Source organism: Sphaeramia orbicularis, chromosome 7 (assembly GCF_902148855.1).
Source record: "Sphaeramia orbicularis chromosome 7, fSphaOr1.1, whole genome shotgun sequence".
NCBI lineage: Eukaryota > Metazoa > Chordata > Actinopteri > Kurtiformes > Apogonidae > Sphaeramia > Sphaeramia orbicularis.
Window position 1 is genome coordinate 53,148,249 of NC_043963.1, and position 18,724 is coordinate 53,166,972.

General features: G+C 39.4%; 1 long non-coding RNA gene and 1 pseudogene across 1 annotated transcript; both read right to left on the reverse strand.

Annotated features, from left to right (window-relative positions):
- Window positions 1-18,724, reverse strand: part of LOC115422491 (protein kinase C zeta type-like) — an 82,589-nt pseudogene that overhangs the window by 49,970 nt on the left and 13,895 nt on the right.
- On the reverse strand, window positions 19-13,808 carry LOC115423140 (uncharacterized). Its single transcript, XR_003935912.1, has 3 exons — window positions 13,797-13,808; window positions 1,575-1,582; window positions 19-165 (listed from the first exon to the last, which is right to left on the reverse strand). It is a non-coding gene; the product is annotated as an uncharacterized LOC115423140 (long non-coding RNA).

Consider the following 18,724-nt stretch of genomic DNA (forward strand, 5'->3'; position numbering starts at 1 on the left):
GGACTAGAGACTAATTATTGACCTTTTTCACACTTGCTGGAAATACGTAATCGTCACAGAAAAGGACTTCCTGCCAAGCGTCAACACAGTGAGACAAAATGGATAGGAGTGTACACAACCTGCCTGACCGATTTGCTAAATATTACATTTGCCAATGTTGCAAGGCTCACTGAAGAAAATTCCATAACCAAAAAGAACAAAATCATTGACGGCTACATTAGCATGTTTACTTAGGCATAATTTATGTATAGTGTACAGTCAACCTTACTAAGTATCATAGTCTGCTTTGAATGAAGCATTATGGCATTAATTTGTTCTGTTTAGGGTTGTTTAGGGTGGGTGTCCAATGACCGAAGGGTCAGCAATTCGAATCCTGGCTCCAACTGTCCACATATCAAAGTGTCCTCGGGCAAGACACCAAACCCTAAATTGCTCCCAGTAGCCTTGTATGGCAAGCAGCTGCCCACTGGTGTATTGATGTATGAGTGTGTGCATGAATGGCTGAACGTGAGGCTTTGTAAAGTGCTTTGGGCACCATGAAGGTGTAGAAAATGCGCTATATAAGTGCAGTCCATTTACCATTTGTCCAAGTGGATGTCCTCTATGTAGTGACAGTAATGTTAGCTGAATGTTAACATCAGTTAACCTTTTTTTCGGGTAATGTTTGTGTTTATGTACTGCTCTGAACAGAAATGAAGCTGTTACATGAGAAAAGGCTACGAACAGACCCAGGTTTCAGGCGGCAAACAGTGATTCCCCACATGTAATCTTAAGACATGAAATGCCTGCTACATACATACATACTACCCTTTTTAATCACAAACTTTGGTCCCTCATCCTGCTGGATCACCTGAATGCATTTCCACCAAACCTCACTGTCCACAGGAAAATAATGAAAAAACAGATACAGCTACTTTTGGGCAGAACAAGACTTGGAATGCTACAATTATGCGCCATAGTTGCCCTGATAGGCGACGACTGCGTTATTTCCAGTCAAAAATACAGAAGTTGTGAAAAAGGTCTATTAAAGTCATTCCAACAGACGTAGATCAGCAAATATGATGACATGACACCTTAAATTTTGTTTGAAATGTAACTTATGAATCCAGTCTGGGTCATGATGTAGCTTTTCTGAACTTAATGATTCAGCAAATTGTTTAATGCATTGTCCTTCTCATTTCTGCCTGACATTCAGCTCTGGGTCCCTCACACTGAAATGCAGTTCTCATTACATAACAGGCTCTCCAGAGTGTTGGTTGTTTCATTAGTTCTTTCTTTGTAGTTATTTTTTAGCTTTTCTATTCCACAGCTATTCTGGAACCAAAGCATGTTTGGTTTGCTGTTAGGTGTCCCTGACATCAATCAGCCTGTCACCAAAAATGTCTCATTGGAGACTTAAGATACAATATGTCTGTGCTTCAGTGTATCAATAACATTCATTCACAGGGATGTGTTTGCCAACACTGTGAGAACAAAAAGTCCCAGTCAGTACTCTGTTACCATGGAAATGCTCTAGCACGACTTCAAAGGTTTCCATCAGTCATTTTAATCAAACTCTATTCTAAATTAATCACAAATCTCTCTCTCCTGTTTTGTCTGAAGTCCCCACACCCAGGGAGAATCATTAGTTCATCTTCATCCTCAGGAAACATCTTGTTGCTCTCAATTTTCAGTGATGGAATGGAAAAAAGGTCAACTACATTTATTTATTCATTTTTTAAAACATTTCCTTTTATCTCATACACTCCCTAGCCAAAAGAAAGTCCCCACCTGGATTTATCTAAACAAATATTTCAGGTCCTTCCATTGGATAATTCCAGCAGTGATCCACATGTTTGAGCTGCAACAAGTTTTCACCCTAACTGATGCAGTGAGTAGCTTCTCATTTCTGAAACAATCACCAGTTTGAGAGCATGCGGATTGAACTAAGTTTCAATAGAAAAAAGTCATTTTGTCAGATGAGTCCAGACTGACCCTGTTCCAGAGTGATGGGTGCATTAGGGTGAGAGGAGGTGATGAAATGGTCAAAGATTGGATTGTGTTCGGCATACACTCACCTGCCGTGAGAGAGAAACTGCTTAATGTCAGGTCTGAGCTAACATTGGACAAATATATAGACAATGCCTGGTCTCATAAATTGCAAAGGCTCAACTGAAGACAATATCAGGCGGTTCCAACAGTCATCAAGAGGATGCAGTACATGCAATTGACCAACAAGCATCACATACTCGTAAGGAGTGTCAGTTCAAGAGGAAACATACTACTGCTGAAAGGAGAGGAGTGACTGAGCACTCGAAAGGATGTGACCAGTGTGGAAATAAAGCACACAGCAACAGAGACCAATGCACAGCAAAAGGGAAGCGATGCAAAATATGTGGTAAATGGAATCACTTTGCAATAGTGTGTCACTTCAAACTACCCAAGAATGTCCATGTAGCAGAGATACTCACAAGTCCAAGTCAAGTCTCAAGTCTCAAGTCTTTGAGCTCAAGTCCAAGTCAAGTCTCAGGTCTGTAATAGGGCTAATGAATCCTGCATGCCAGTCATTCTGCTTTGAATATAGCATAGCTATATCTCAGGAATACAAAGCTGTGCTGTATCATCACCTCTCTGTCATCAATAGTAACATCGACACAATATGAAAAAAGACCACAATAAAAGCTTTTCTTCAAAAAAGAAAAAATACTGGTATTTTTCCTAGCAATAACATTAACTGTAATATTTCGCACTCTATCAGTTACTGATTGGCTGGATAGCACCACATTTTCTGTTAAATATTTTTCAGTGTTTAAATTTTGATGAAAAATTCTAAACTGAACTGAGCCCAACCCTGGTTTCTACAGTAGTGTTCTCCAGACTCCTGGGTCGGCTGTAGACCTGAACTTCTCTGCCTGCTCTGTCCCTCTGCACTGGCACCTTTATTTGCTTTGTTGCAACCTGTGAACCTGTACATGAACGAGATGTGAAATAGGTTTGGTTACTAATTCTTGAACTAAGATTGTGATGATACAGAAAACTTTTCATTCATGTGCAGCATCTGGAACCACAGGGTTCTGAGAGAAGAACTGGTTCTAAGATAATATTACAGGCATACCTAGAAAAGCACTCTGAGAGCGCAGACCTCCGCCAAGGCAGATCAGTGCCCCCCCCCCCCCCCCCCCCGATCACCACCAAAATTTAATCATTTGTTCCTTGTGCCAGTATCAATATTTCCTGAAATTTTCATCCAAATCTGTCCATAACTTTTTGAAAGATCCGGATCAGTCTTTGCCATTTGATAGAACACCCCATTGTAAATCCCTGAGTCAAATTGCATGAGATTTGCACAATTCCCCCATATTGGGATTTCCACCATAAATATTAGTCCCATATTTATTTTAACTATATTTTAAGATTCCTTGACCATGAAAACATACCATTAGCAACTGGATTCATAATTATATCCTTATTAGTTCAGTAGTTATTCGCGAAAATCACATTTCTCGTAATGGCGGTTTTCTTCTGGATCTAGCTCCTTAAGTATTAAAGCTACATGAAATTCGGTGGCATACTCCCGATGCGGAACTGACTGAGCTACACGATGGCGCTTGTCAGAAATTTCTACCTTTAATATTAAAGGCACAGTAGGCCAAAAAGTAAGGGCACCCCCATTTTTTATATAAATTGAGATAAAATCCGCCTTATGGATCAGACCCGGATCAGCCTTTGAAATGTGATAGAGGACCCCATTGTCAATTCCTGAGTTAAATTTTATGAGTTTTGGTCAATAATTAAGCGAGATATTGGGAAACGAAAATTTTGGCCCCATTTACCACAATGTTAACGAAAATTTCAAAGTGATCCAGAATCCAGGATTTCTTCCGGATCACCCCCAAAAGTTAATAATTTCTTCCTTATCCCATTTCCAACAAACCCTGAAAATTTCATCAAAATCTGTCCATAACTTTTTGAGTTATGTTGCACACTAACGGACAGACAAACAAACAGACAGACAAACAAACCCTGGCAAAAACATAACCTCCTTGGCGGAGGTAAAAATTAATACAGACTAACCTTATGGAGGGAAACGAGAATATATTATTAAAAGCATGTGAATAACATCAATAACAGATTACAGCAATATTATTAGTGTCTCCAACTATCACATCAGAGCCTCTCAATCCCAGTATAACATTAACCTATAAGCCTAACATTAGGTGGTCTGCAAAAACCTGCGTCCTGCCTGTAATGTTAGCCACCATTCATAATGAACGTGGTTGTCTGGCTTTGACGTTAGCCTGTAGATGATGGCAGCGAGACACGGATGATTAGCAGCATTATGACCACTCATGTTTTCAAAACACCACAAAAATAATGGGGGTATCCCTCCCTCCATGGCTATAAAGCCAGCAACGCATTAATGTTAGACAGCAGACTGGTACTATCTACGATGTGAGTGAGCTAACATTAAACATGTTTGCTAACTATAAGTGACTGACCTATCGGTGCGTTTTTAAGGTGCCTTAAAAGTTTAAGGTCGTTGATCCTGCATCCTTTATTTTCATTACACAGACTTTGCACATAGCAATTCATTTGCTATGAGTCTGTGTGAAGTTTAAATGGTACGCCAAGTCCTGTAGACGAGCTCGCAGTACTACATTAGTTTGTTTACATACAGGTCTGTGGCAGCACACAGCACATGGGTAATGACACATGAACAAGCTTTTACAAAAATTGAAGTTACAACACTTTCAAACTTGATACTGGCTCTTCTGCAAATGTTATTATTCCCATACAAATATTCAAGGCATTAGGAAGAATGCAACCACTAACAGCTGTCAGACAACCACTCTATGGCTATGGAGAGGAACACCTGACTGTAAGAGGCAAATGCCATCTGAGGTGCAAATATAAGGACAAAACAATGAACCTCAAAATGCCCATCGTTGACACACAAGCACCTCCAGCGTTAGGTCTAAAAGCATGTCTGAAATTTGGGCTCATTCAACTTGTCATGTCTGTAAACAACACACCGCAGACTAACACTATGGAAGAGTTTGCTGATGTATTTACAGGCATAGGACTGTTTCCTGGTGAGTGTGCCATCAACCTTGACCCAGATGCAACACCTGTCATACATCCACCAAGGCGAGTACCCCATGCGCTGTGTGACCAGCTGAGAGAGGAACTTCACAACATGGAGAAACAACAGATAGCTGTGAAAGTCAATGAACACACAAAATGGGTAAATTCCATGGTGTTAGCTGAAAAACCCCGTACAGGTAAGCTGAGAGTGTGCATAGACTCCAGAGACTTAAACAAAGCAAGTGTCCACACTACCCTTTACCAACCCCTCAATGACATCACCGCTAGGCTGGCTGGAGTCCAATACTTCTCTGTAATGGATGCCAGATCTGGCTATGGGGCTATAAAACTAACTCGGGAGCACCACTGTGTCAGCTCCTGAAAGAGACTAATGAATTTGTATGGCATGCACAGCATGATGAAGCATTCAAAAGGATGAAAGAACTCATCACACAGGACCCAGGCCCTGTTCTGACCTATTTTGATCCAACTTGTTTAGTTGAAGCTAAAGCTTCAGGTTGATGCATCAAAGTATGGTTTAGGTGAAGTTTTACTTCAGGATGGAAACCCAGTCAACTATGCCTCAAAATCACTCACAGAAAGTGAAGCAAATCACACACAAATAGAAAAGGAGCTACATGCTATCTTGTTAGGTTTTAGACATTGTCACCAATGTGTTTATGGACAGCATGTCATTGTAGACAGTGATCACAAACCACTGGAATCCATCGTCCAGAAACCACTCACAGCAGTGCCTCCTAGACTTCAGAGCATGATCTTTCAACTTCAGAGGTACTATTTCACTATCACTCACAAGCCTGGCAGAGAGATACCTGTAGCATCAACAGAACTGTGTTTAAAGGGGAGAAAATGATCATTCCAGCTTCACTATGCTCAGAAATGCTTTCATGTATTCACACAGGACACATGGGCATGGAAAAATGCAAACAAAGAACTTGTGACATTCTGTTTTGGCCCCACATGCCTTGAGCATTGCTCTGCAAACACCAAAGAGCCGCTGATAAATCATAGGATCCCTCACAGATCATGGCAGACTATTGCATCAGATCTATTCACCTGGAACCAGGAAGACTACATGATAACAGTCGACTACTACAGTCAATACTTCAAAGTTGACAAGCTCACTAGCACAACATCACATCCCATTATTCAGAAACTAAAAGCATCCTCTGCTAGACATGGCATACCTCTCATATCTGACAACGGTCATCAATATGCATTTGGTGAGTTTGCAACATTTTCACAAACTTGCGGTTTCGCTTCACTCCATGGACTTGCAGAAAAGTATGTGCACATTGCTAAAACACTCCTGCAAAAGACCACAGAAAATCAGAAGGATTTTTGTCTAGGTTTACTGGAATACAGAAATACACCCACTGACAATTTCAGATCACCAGTACAACTTCTGATGAGTTGCAGACTAAAGTCTATTCTCCCAAACACCCAACAACTTTAGCCCAAAGTTACTGATCACAACATGGTCCATAAAAAAGAGAATTATTCAGCAGCAGGGGCAGAAAAGATTTTATGACGAATCAGCCAAACTGCTCATACCACTACATAAAGGACATAATGTGAGAATCCAAGAGCATGGCCTTTGGAAACTTGCAGTTGTCTTTAAACCTGCTGATACAGAAAGATCCTACCATGTGTACTGCTGAAAGAGGAGAATGCTGCAGAAACAGGAAACTGCTGGAAACCAAAGAAACAGCAGACACATCTCCAGACAAACAACAGGAGCCACACACTAATACATACATAATACGCTATGGGTGAGAAGTTAAGCCAAGAATTGTTATGGACTTGTAATGTCACAATAGGTCACCAAGGGTGGAATAATATGCATTTCATACTCTGAATGTACTGAGTTGCATTGATGAGTTTTATGATATTTTGAGTTGAATATAATTGTAGATGTATTTGCTGATACATGGTTGATTGTTTAATGTCGTGGCTAACTGCTTTCATTTCAGAGTTACAGCACAAATTTTTCTTTACAAGAAAGGGTACATAATATTTACTACGGTTCAACATGTCCTTGAATGTTATAGTGTGGCTCTAAGAACGTTTCTATTGGTTGTTAAGCTCACATGATACGGACTGAGGGATAATGGGATAGATTATTCATTCCAGTGTATTCAGCCTGTATGTGTGAAGTTATAGATAAAATGTCAAAAGCTTCATTAGATTGTCAGACTCCTTCATTCCTCTAAATCAGTGGTTCTTAACCTGGGTTCGATCGAACCCTAGGGGTTCAGTGAGTCAGTCTCAGGGGTTCGGCGGAGGTCAAGACACACACTCGACTCATTAGTCGGGTGTGTGTGTCGGGCTAGGTCCGTGTATGTAAACAAACGGCTTCGGAGACTCTTTCTCTGATTGACATCCAATATACACGGTGTATTGTTGTTGCTTATAGCACTACAACACATCCGGAAGTGTTTATAATCTCTTCCACTCGTCTGACGATGAATTATTTGAGTATTTTCCACATCGTTATGACTTTTGCTACTTCCTGTTAACCACGGAGGCAGCCATGTGTAGCGTTTGTTTCCATTTTTCGGTCACCGCACTGGTCAGTTACAATCATGTGACGACCGACGCACCGTCGCGGACGGAGAAATCGTATTACGCTAAAGCTGAGCTAGTGCCGTAATAAAACAACGATCACAAAAATACTGAAGGAGTATAACGAGAACTTTTTTTTTTTTTTGATACACTACATGCAATTATCTTTTTTTTTATGTCAAAATTGCGTGGTTCGGAAAGTTCGGAGCGAGATGAAACGAAAACCGGGTTGACCTGACGGCCTACACATACATATACACAACAGCAGAAGTCACTGATTTGCAGTAAATATTCATTATTATTGTAGCCTGATGGAAATTAGGTGATGGGTGTGTGTTAAAATGTTAAAAATGATAAATAGCATAAATACAATAAGTTCATTATTGGAATACATAAGGTTAAAAATTAAAACCATTTCAGTGTGGTTGTATTAAAAAAGGTCATGTCTTTGTGAAAAGGTATGGAATTTGTTGTAAGTTCATGCACTGTATTGGTTTTGTTCTTTGAGCACAGTGATGTTAATGCACGGTTCATTTTGTGTACCAGTAAAACATATGCCTGTGTCTTGAATTTGAAAAAAATCATATTGTATTTTTTAATAAAGAAGGGTTCGGTGAATGCGCATATGAAACTGGTGGGGTTCAGTACCGCCAACAAGGTTAAGAACCACTGCTCTAAATACAAAGCAAAACAATGGACCTCTAATCCAAACTTCAAGGTAAGGGCAACATATGTACATAATAAGTATTAGTTTTTGTGTTTAGTGTGTGGGTAAAACACAACCTAAACTACATCACATAAAACATGGCTTGCTTGTAGATCAGTCCAGTCTAATGTTTGTCAGTGAAGAGCTTTTTTAACATCCACTGTTTTCATGGAACCCTAAGCAGGCATAATTTATGGCTGTGGTAAATATCATCACGTTGTAATATATGTTTTTATCTCGTCTTTTAAGATTTTACATTATTAGATAGATAGATTTTTTATTAACATATACTATTGTTCAATGCAGGGCAACTTTACTTCCCGCCAAATGAAAACAAGGCATGGAAGTTGTGTTTACTCTGCTTCCTGCATTTAGTTCACTTGAAGCAGACCAAGATCTACGCTTTTAGGCAGACCAGAGATTGCTTCTTTGATTGACAAAAGTGTTCAATTGCACAATCACACCTCCTTAAATGAACCAGACTTTCTGAGCGAACGAACTAGAGTTTGACTAAACAGGGCTGGTGTGAAGGCACCCTTAATGTGATGACCTCCAGAATTTTCCTGAGGACATCAATACAAGTCATCTAAACTCTACCAAGCAGCACAATGCCATAGTTTAATTTGACGTTCTATGGAAAAATGAATTACTAATTTTGTGATGTGAGGTAAACAGAAATAATGGAAAAACTTGCATCTCCTTCCACAGAGCTTCTACACTTCTCCATGGCCACTCAGGACATGGGGACAGCCACACGGTGATCTGAACTTCCAACAGAATCATGTCAAGCTAAAACCAAAACAAGTTACACATGGAGGTTAAAGTGGACTGACTGAACACTTTTAATGACGACAGATTATAAAGAATCTCAATGAATGGACATTAACCCATAAAGACCCAGTGCTGCTTTTGTGGCTGTTCCCAAATGAATGTTTCTCTGTATTTAACCTTTATTAAGTGGTTTATCACCTTTTATTGTAATATTAACCTCTGTATTTTGCATTTCAGTGAAAATCAGGTATTTTTCCCCATATTTAAATTACTGAGATGTTCATAACAGCTCAGATTAAAGTTGAGGATTATTATATTAGAAACAGAGAAAACCAAAGAAATAGTTACTATTTCAGCAAAGATATCAATGACTGAATGTAAAAACAAGTGTCTCCATCGACTGTCATCTATCAAAGTTTATGGAATCAATGTTGTAGAAGATGACGGTGTTTCCACATTCACTACGAAACCTCTGAACATCCAAATGGGTCATATCTGATGACCATGAAAAGATGACAAACTGTATTTTAACTGAATTATTTTAAAAGGTATATTATATTCAATAGGTAGATAGGTTTAGTGTGTCAGAAGCAATTAAAGAATAGATGATCAGTAGATGATTTTGGCTGCCAGTGACTGTTTGAGGGTTAGTAAACTCACTAACCTTGCCACAGCAATATTAACAGTGGGCATAATGTAATGCACTGCCACTAATAAAATCGTACATTAGCAAGAATAAAACTATGAAATAACCATACTCAACCATGACATCAGAAAACGTACAAAAACCTAAATCCAGGGAGTGTTGGGACACCATCAGGGGGGCGTTTGGAATGAGAAAGCTGAGAGGGGGGAGAGGGGACTGAAATGGGGGGCGTCTGTAGAACCACTGACATAGATACAAAGATGTGTATGGTGTAAGATGTATTTAGGTCTCCAGAGGCTTTCAGACTCACTTCAGAGATATAGAGTATAATGTATATGATGAATTTTCCATAAAGAAAAATTTAAGGCCTCACAAAAATATTCAACACTTGAGGAACCATAGCATGCTGAAGTTTCAGATGGATTTTGGCTGGCTTCCAGTCTCAGCTTAGGCCAAGTGATCCAGTTGACCTCGCTGGACTACTCCCCACTGCTCAGTTTCATGAGAAGTTTTACTGTAATCCCAGATTGCCAGAGTCTGCTTAACTTTGAAATTTTGCAAGATCAAAATTTCCCCACATGTTTATAGATTCAATATGACGTGACATGTAATGCAGTGATGTTGAAGACTTAAGAACATGACGATTAGCTGGTTTTTATCCCTCCTAAAAGCAGCTGTGGCCTAGATGGCTGGAGAGTGAGCTGGAGAGTCGGCTTGTGACTGAAGGGTCGCCGGTTCGATTCCCTGGACAGTTGTTGGCCGATGTGCCCTTGAGCAAGACATTCAACACCCCCCCCCCCGCCTTTTGCTACCTGGGCGCCTGACATGGCAAGCCCACTGCTCCTAGCACACAGTGTGCATGATGCAGGATCTAGTGATGGGTTAAAGGCAGAGGACAAATTTCAGTGTGCAGTGCATGTTTACGTGTGTGACAAACTACTACTGACAAAATAAACACTCTATTCTATTCCATTCTATTCTATTCTATTCTATTCTATTCTATAAAAAGGCACAGATGAGGGTTGCAACACATCAGCAGTAGTGGTCTGGAGTCCCAACAGCTTATTGCAGCTGGGGGAGTTAAAGGATGATACTTTTATCGATTGATAGTCCTGCTTTCATTCAGACTACATTACAAATCATATGAGTGCCAGGAAACTCACCAGGCTAATGTGCTGAGAAATTATGTGCTGTCTGATTCACCTCTGACAAAAACAAAACTCATCCTCCTTACATACTGACCAATGACAATTTGCAGGAATCTGTGCAGTGACCGAGGGGAATTTGTCTATTTCTGTCACATCACAGCGATGGTCTGATAACATGTCACAGAGGCTGGAACCTTGTAGTCATATTTTCTCATAGTTTCAGGCTAGATAAAACCAACAGGCACTGATTCATTTGTAACTTTGTCAACTGTTGATTTCAAACCTCAAAACTTAAGAATTTAAGAAATTTGTCCTTTTACTCTCAAAATGTTTGTGATGGAAGACTTCCTGACACATAGGGTGGGACATACAGCCACATAATAATAAAACAAATAACAATTTTTATGTGATTGCATGCATTTTCTCCAGGTATTCCGGTTTCCTCCCACCATCCAAAGACATGCACTGATAGGTTAACTGATCAACCTAAAATTGCCCATACGTGTGAATATGAGTGATTGGTTTTCATCTCTATATGTTGGCCCTGAGATGAACTGGCGACTCATTCAGAGTGGCCCATAGCTTCAGCACCCCCCCCCGACCCTAGTGAGAATAAAGCGGGTTCAGAAGATGAATGAATGAATTTTTATGAGCATCCACTCCTATTTACCATTTTTTGTGTTCACAAGGGTCACTTGGACACTCATATGAATGAACACTTAGTGTACGTTACAGGTACACTAAGTGGATGATCCAAAGATCAAGAAAGACTGTAATGACTTAGTATTACATGCATTTCTAGAAACATACAGGGTGGGGAAGCAAAATTTAAAATATTTTGAGGCAGGGATTGAAAGACAGTGTATGACCAGTTAGTTTATTGAAAGTCATGAGAATGTATTTGCCACAAGAAAATTTATATAATAGAAAATGTTTTTCTTCTATGTGTCCTCCTTCTTTCTCAATAACTGCCTTCACACGCTTCCTGAAACTTGCGCAAGTGTTCCTCAAATATTGGGGTGACAACTTCTCCCATTCTTCTTTAATAGTATCTTCCAGACTTTCTGGTAATAGTTTTGCTCATAGTCATTCTCTTCTTTCCATTATAAACAGTCTTTATGGACACTCCAACTATTTTTGAAATCTCCTTTGGTGTGACGAGTGCATTCAGCAAATCACACACTCTTTGACGTTTGCTTTCCTGATTACTCATATGGGCAAAAGTTTCTGAAAAGGTATGGATAATAGTGTTAGGTATGATTATGACATCAATATATGTTTGGTTTCAAAACAATTGACGTAGTGCCTGCTGAGAAAAAACAACTAAATGTTCATTGTAAATTTTGCTTCCCCACCCTGTAGTATTCCCAGCAATGATCTTTTGATGCCAACATCTTGTGCATGTTTGTCAGAATACACTTAAAAAATTACATTTATTTTTTCATTTTCAAGCCCAACTTGTTGCACCGAGGTTTTGGAAAAAACATTATTTTGGTCATAGTGACCTTGACCTTTGACCACCACAACATTACTTGAGTTGATCAGTAGAACCAAGACTGTTTCACATGTGAGGAAATTCCCTCAGGATGTACCTGAGATATTGCATTCACGAGAATGAGATTGACAGTCAGACTGACTACCTGAAAACACAACTTTTTCCATCATGGAGCTATAAAATGCCTACAGCCAAACCTAATGGCTGACCATTATGTGGGTAAAAAGCTTGGTGGTTCAAGCTCCTGCTGAGATCCCTGGTGGGGAATGGAAGGGTACTGATCGGAACAGCTCTCACCTCCATTATGTAGATGTACTTCACTTTAAATTAACCAGATGAAAAACTCTAACTTACATAAACAAATGACTGCTGGTTGGCATTCTGATAAAACATCAATAGTCGAGGAAATGTGCACCCACCCCCCATTTCTCAGAATCACATTGAACCAGAGAGGCTGGTGTCAGTCATCCCCCAAATGCAGTGCATGTGGAGGCAACAGCCAGAAGGAAAGGCTGAATTCTGCTTCATCACGTGGACAACAAGAGCTAAAGAGACCCCATTATGTCTAATGGGAGGGATGCACAAAGTAGCTTTCTCTACTGCAAAGTCAGGAGGAGGAGGAGGAGGAGGGAGATGGAGGAAAACATGCAGACGCTGAGAGGAAAGCAGAGGGATGGAGTGAAAGAAGGGAAGAGAAACCTGACCTACTTCTCCTTGGCTTATTTATATGCTGAGGACAACATAGTAAGCCAACCAGAAGCCTGGAAACTGGCATAGCAACAGCAGTCAGACAAACCCCAGTCTGAAAACACTGAGTTACAATACAAAGAGCAACAGCTAAGAAGTGATTTTTGTCTTAAATCCACATCAAATACAACAGAACAACACTGTCTCCTAAAATATATTATTTGTTCTTACATGGTGAATTTGCATGATCAAATATGTTTAACAAGACGCAAGAAGAACTACATTAGTTATTAATGCAGAGAAAAATATTTATACTTAAAGCACCTGAAAGTGCTCAGTAACAGCATATTTTATTTATTGAAATTTATCACGGGTGATGTAGTTGTGACACGATTAGAGGACGGCCACAGTATTCCACTGGAACAGTGAGGTGTAGTTAAATGTGCAGATTGACACCATCTAAACTGTGACTATACTTTGCTTCCAGAAAAGAACACCATACTCTTTTCAGATGTGTGTATGGATGAACCTATACCAGGCTGAAGTACCTTACTTCCATAAACACAGTCCGTGCCTGTATGGTCACATATTACATCAGGACCTCGTTTGCAGATGCGGGTTACTTCAGGGTCCTATTCAGTTCATACACAAAACTGATAGAAGTTGCATTTAATGTGGAATATGAAAGAGCACACAAAAAAATCTGATTTCACCAAAAAATCTGAATTCTGCATGAAAACCTGCTGTCTGAATGTAGCCTTAGACTGACCCTGGGTTGGGTCCAGCTTCTGCAAAGAGAGCTGAACCATGTGGTAAAACTCTTGATTTACAGTTGGTCAAAGCCCCTACCCTCATGAACTCTGAGAACAAACTTGCGACTGCAATTACAAGTAGCCAAAATGAGTTTTCGTTGCACAATGGTCAAGGTAAGTACCCAAGATCAGCAGTCAGAAATGTGGGACAGGCTCACAGAGGACCTGCTCCTTCATCATGTGGAGAAGTTCAGATCCCTGATAAAGACACCCTTTGGAGACAGCTGACCCAGGACTCACCCAAGGGATATCTATTTACTGTCCTAAAAGCAAATGGGACTCTCTCATAAGGAGAAGAAGCAAGTTGCTGTAAAGTTAAAACAGGCTATACAATATTTACAACAAATTCAGTTACTTGCTCAAATCACGTTTTTTATTTTCATTGCCTCAGTAGGGATGTCAGATTGTTGCCCACAGCTCTGTTTTGAGCATTTCAAATTGTTAGATTTGGAGAAAAGAACAGAGCCAAGGTACATTTTAGAGACAAGATAAAAATAAATAAATAAATAAATAAATAAAAACTTAACAGAATAAGGATACGCCAGCTTCCTTGACATGATATGTTTCTGAACAGTTATTTCTGTCTTTGTAAGTAGATTTTATCAAGTTGATTTACATTCAAGTGTGTCATTTATTATTCTGTGTACTGACACACATGTTTTTTTGTTGTTTTTTTTTAAACACTGTGCTAGTGAATACAAGCTAATCAACAATCTTCTCCAAAATATACTCTGGTAGATGGAAACCAAATACTAAGTAGTATCAAATGCAACTACTGTAGGACATAGGGTTGGAATGACAGTAGTTGCAGTCCACTCCAGTGTGTGTAAACAGCCATAATAACCACTTGTTTAGATGGAAGGACTTCACTACATATATCTATATGTCTTTTATTGAATAAGGTTGGCTCCATCAGTAGTAATGAGCACATCAAGAAGTACAGTACATGTTGGATCAAAGGGCTGAGTCAGCATACTGTCAGTGCACTCAGCTCATGCACTTTATGGACTTAGACACTGATACCATGGCACTCAGGGGAGACATTTTATCAGTGTATTACTGACCAGAAAAACAAGGACAGTGAAGATGAAACAGATATTTATCTTTATAACTCAATGTCTGTAGCGCCTCTGTTTTTTATTACACAGTAGAACCTTGCAGTATGAGTGCCCCATTTTACCAGTCATTTGCTTTACGAGCCACAGTTCCTGAGTATTTTTACCTTGAAACATGGGTGAAAATCCGCAGTATGAGCAAGCTTCATACTACCCACTGCTAGTCAACACTGCACTTGCTCCCCCCAACAGGAGAAGCCTTTGCTTCACTCAAAAAGCCCACATCAAGTAAAGTGAGAGAGAAAATGGCCAAATTTGTTCTACCTGATGTTTTAATGGAAGGAGATTCTCCTTCCAAACAATAATCCCCCTCCTCCTCCTCCACCATCTTCCTCATGCGCAGATCGTCTCATCTAAGGTAAATAAGTTAATAAAAACCAGTTCATTTTTTTGCATTCTCTTTTGTTGTGTTTTTATAATTGTTATTTTCTTTCTAACTGCACTTTTTCTATTTTAAAAACCTTTAAAAATCATTTTTTGGGGGCTGGAACGGATTATTTATATTTAAAATAATTTCAGTGGGGAAAACTGATTTGTAAAACCAGTAACTAAAAAATGAGCTCAATCATGAAACTAAATTAAACTCATACTGCAAGGTTCTACTGTATTCTGTTTTTACACCTTTACTGCATTATAACAGGAATGATTTAGTTGGAAAAGATTTACACAAGAGACAAAAACATACGATGTGATCTGGCAGAGATGAATATGACTAATGAAAGGACAGCCAACAACAAAAATTAACTTGTTCTTTACGCAGCAGCAGAGCCTGACTGCTCTCTTCCTGCTAAGAGTCAACGGTGAGCATTTAGACTGAAGGCTGAAGCCCTCCACAGTGGCCTTAGTGCATTATATCACACTGACACTGTAAAAATCCTCCAGCAGCTGTATTTGTAAAAACAATATGTATCATGATATAGAGTTACATGATGTTAAGGTGAGTTAGTTTATAGACTGTTTTTTTCTATGTCAAATAAAAAACAAATACCAAAGCATAACACACATAGGCTTCCACAATGAACAACCAGGGTTCCTACAGGTTTCTACAAGTTAAATTTAAGACTTTTTAAGACCTTTTTAAGACTATTTAGAACCATGGTTCCTAGTTTGAGTATAAATTGTCAAGATGGAAAGGGTAGTACTGAGTAGACTAACGTTACTTTCTTTGCAGCTTCGACATTTCCCAGACACATTTAAACACAACACAGTGAACAGGTTTATAGTTACATAATTTAAGACCTACCATATCAAACTTACTACCCTTTAAAGACTTTAAGGTATTAAATGCAGATTTATAAATTCAAGACTTTTTAGGCTCCGCAGGAACCCTGAACAACAAAATGTGAGTAAATAAATTAATAAAACAGGCTATTTTTGTTGTTTTTAAAGTTTCTTCATCAATCAGTGGTAACATTACTAGTCAGGTCATCTTGCTAATAATATGTTGACAGTGTGTCATGTCGAGGTTATGCTATCCTGCAGAAAACTGAACTGTCTGCCAAAAATCATTTCACATAAATTGTACATAAACAACAATTGTAGTTTCAGTGAGAGGTATCCACTGTCTTTACAACATTATTTGGCCATGCACTTTTCAGTTACTGGCAGTTATGACCAAAAAGTCAAAATCATCATATCACTGTAAACTATAACAAGTGGGGCAGGCAAAACAAACCCCACCCCCTCACACATATTGTAGCTCATTTTGACAGTGAGTCAGTGGATGTCATCGTGTCTATGTGTGCACTGATGTCAGCATACACAGTATAGACAAATTTTAGCCATTATAAGTAAATGAGAAGAAAAAAAAAAGATTTAAAGAAATTCATTAAAAAATTTGAACTTTGACCTACTTTTCCCAAAAAAGAATGACATCTATTCTGGGTCACCATCAATCTATAAACCAACTTTGGTATGAATTCAACCAACAGTTTTGCTGCTACAGACATTTGAAATTTCTCCTATTATAAGTAAATGGGAAAAAAACATTTTAAAAATTCAGAAAAATTTAACTTTGACCTACTTTTCCCACAATGTAATCACATCTTTTCTGGGCCACTGTCAATCTATAAACCAAATTTGGTATGAATTCAACCAATAGTTTTGCTGCTAGAGTGTTAACAAACAAACAAACCGAACCAAAAACAATACCCCTTGCCTCCGCTTCAGGGGGTGGGGTAAAAATACACTCAAACAACGTCTTTGGTCTTCCCATAGTTAGGCAAAACAAAATGTCCAAATTAAGACAAACTGAACTTTCCTGGAAAACATTTATTGACTTAGTATTTCTAGATAGAAGTTCAGTGGAAGTCTATGGGAGTTGGCATCTAGTGGCTGTCTGTAGTACAGGACTGCTCCTACCTTGGCTTCGATTTGTTGCCTGCTGAATTAAAAAGTCACCTTAAACAATAATAACCCCTAAATTAGTGGCATTCTTTAATTAAGATGGTATGTTAAGGAAGAAAATGCCATTGCAGAGAAGTATAGGTCAATCACTACTGAAGATATACACAGGCTTGGATTCATTTGGGAAGTGGTTAAACTGACCTCCAGTACACATTATAACATCTACACAAGATACGAGATAAAAATACAAGAAGATAAACCATGTCCTCCAGCAGTATAACATACGTTTTAATTCCATTTTCTCCTGGGTACACCTCCCTATTGGGAGTGTGTCAGTGAGATCTGAGGACACTCACCCTGTTAAAGCGCTTGGCCTGGAAGAGGTGCCCGTTGACTCGGTAAAGTTTCCTCCATCTTCTAGCCCCGCGGCGGTAGATTGATTCTAGAAGAGAAAGGAAATAGTTGTAAAGCAGCTGCATGGTGAGGAACTGATGGAGGTGTGGGGAGAAACAAAAGAGTGAGAGCGGAGATGGGAGTCCAGAGGCTCTGTGGCTCCTCCTTGCTGTCTAGTCTGAGTTCACGTGAGGAGAATCATCAGGAATCTCTACAGTCTCTACCCCTGCACACAGTCTGATTCCATCTTCCTCCCCCTCCTCCGCCACTCTACTTTCCCTCTTCTCCCTCCCAACACCCTACTCCCATCTACCCTGCTTTCTCTCTCCCTAAGCCTCCATCCCTCCTTTCCCTTCTCCTTTGATGAATGGACTTATTAGTGCTCCATAATGCCTTTTATTCAGATGAGACCATGAACACGGGGCTATTTAGACTAAGTCTAAAAATTGCCAGCTTTACTGTAAATGGGTGCTGCACACTGTTGAAAATAGGTGGCCCTGTCTTCATATCAAACACTGAAAGATAGAATAACCACCTACAACTGTTTGCATCTGCAAACCAGTTGAGCAGCATTTTACATCGATGTCTGCCAGACTTATGTGGTGAATACTTTGCATGTAGCCGAACATGCAAGACGTGGATTGTTTCTTTAGAGATTATGCATTTACCAGTGATTAAAGATGCAAGACTGTCATAAACGGATACCACTGAATTCGTGATTCATATGAATGAAGTTTAAGCCAATAACCCACAGGTTAGCCATTAAACCACTGAAACCAGTTCGACTGGAATTTTCATCTTTTGTTCTGAGTATCTTTGCTTGTGCAGAACATAAGCCACATTTCCACTGTGTGGTACTGGCTCAACTCTGCTCGACTTGGGTACCAGGTACTATTCCTGGTTTCCATTACAGCAGTGGCTCTCAAACTTTTTACAGTGGACCCCATTGAAATTA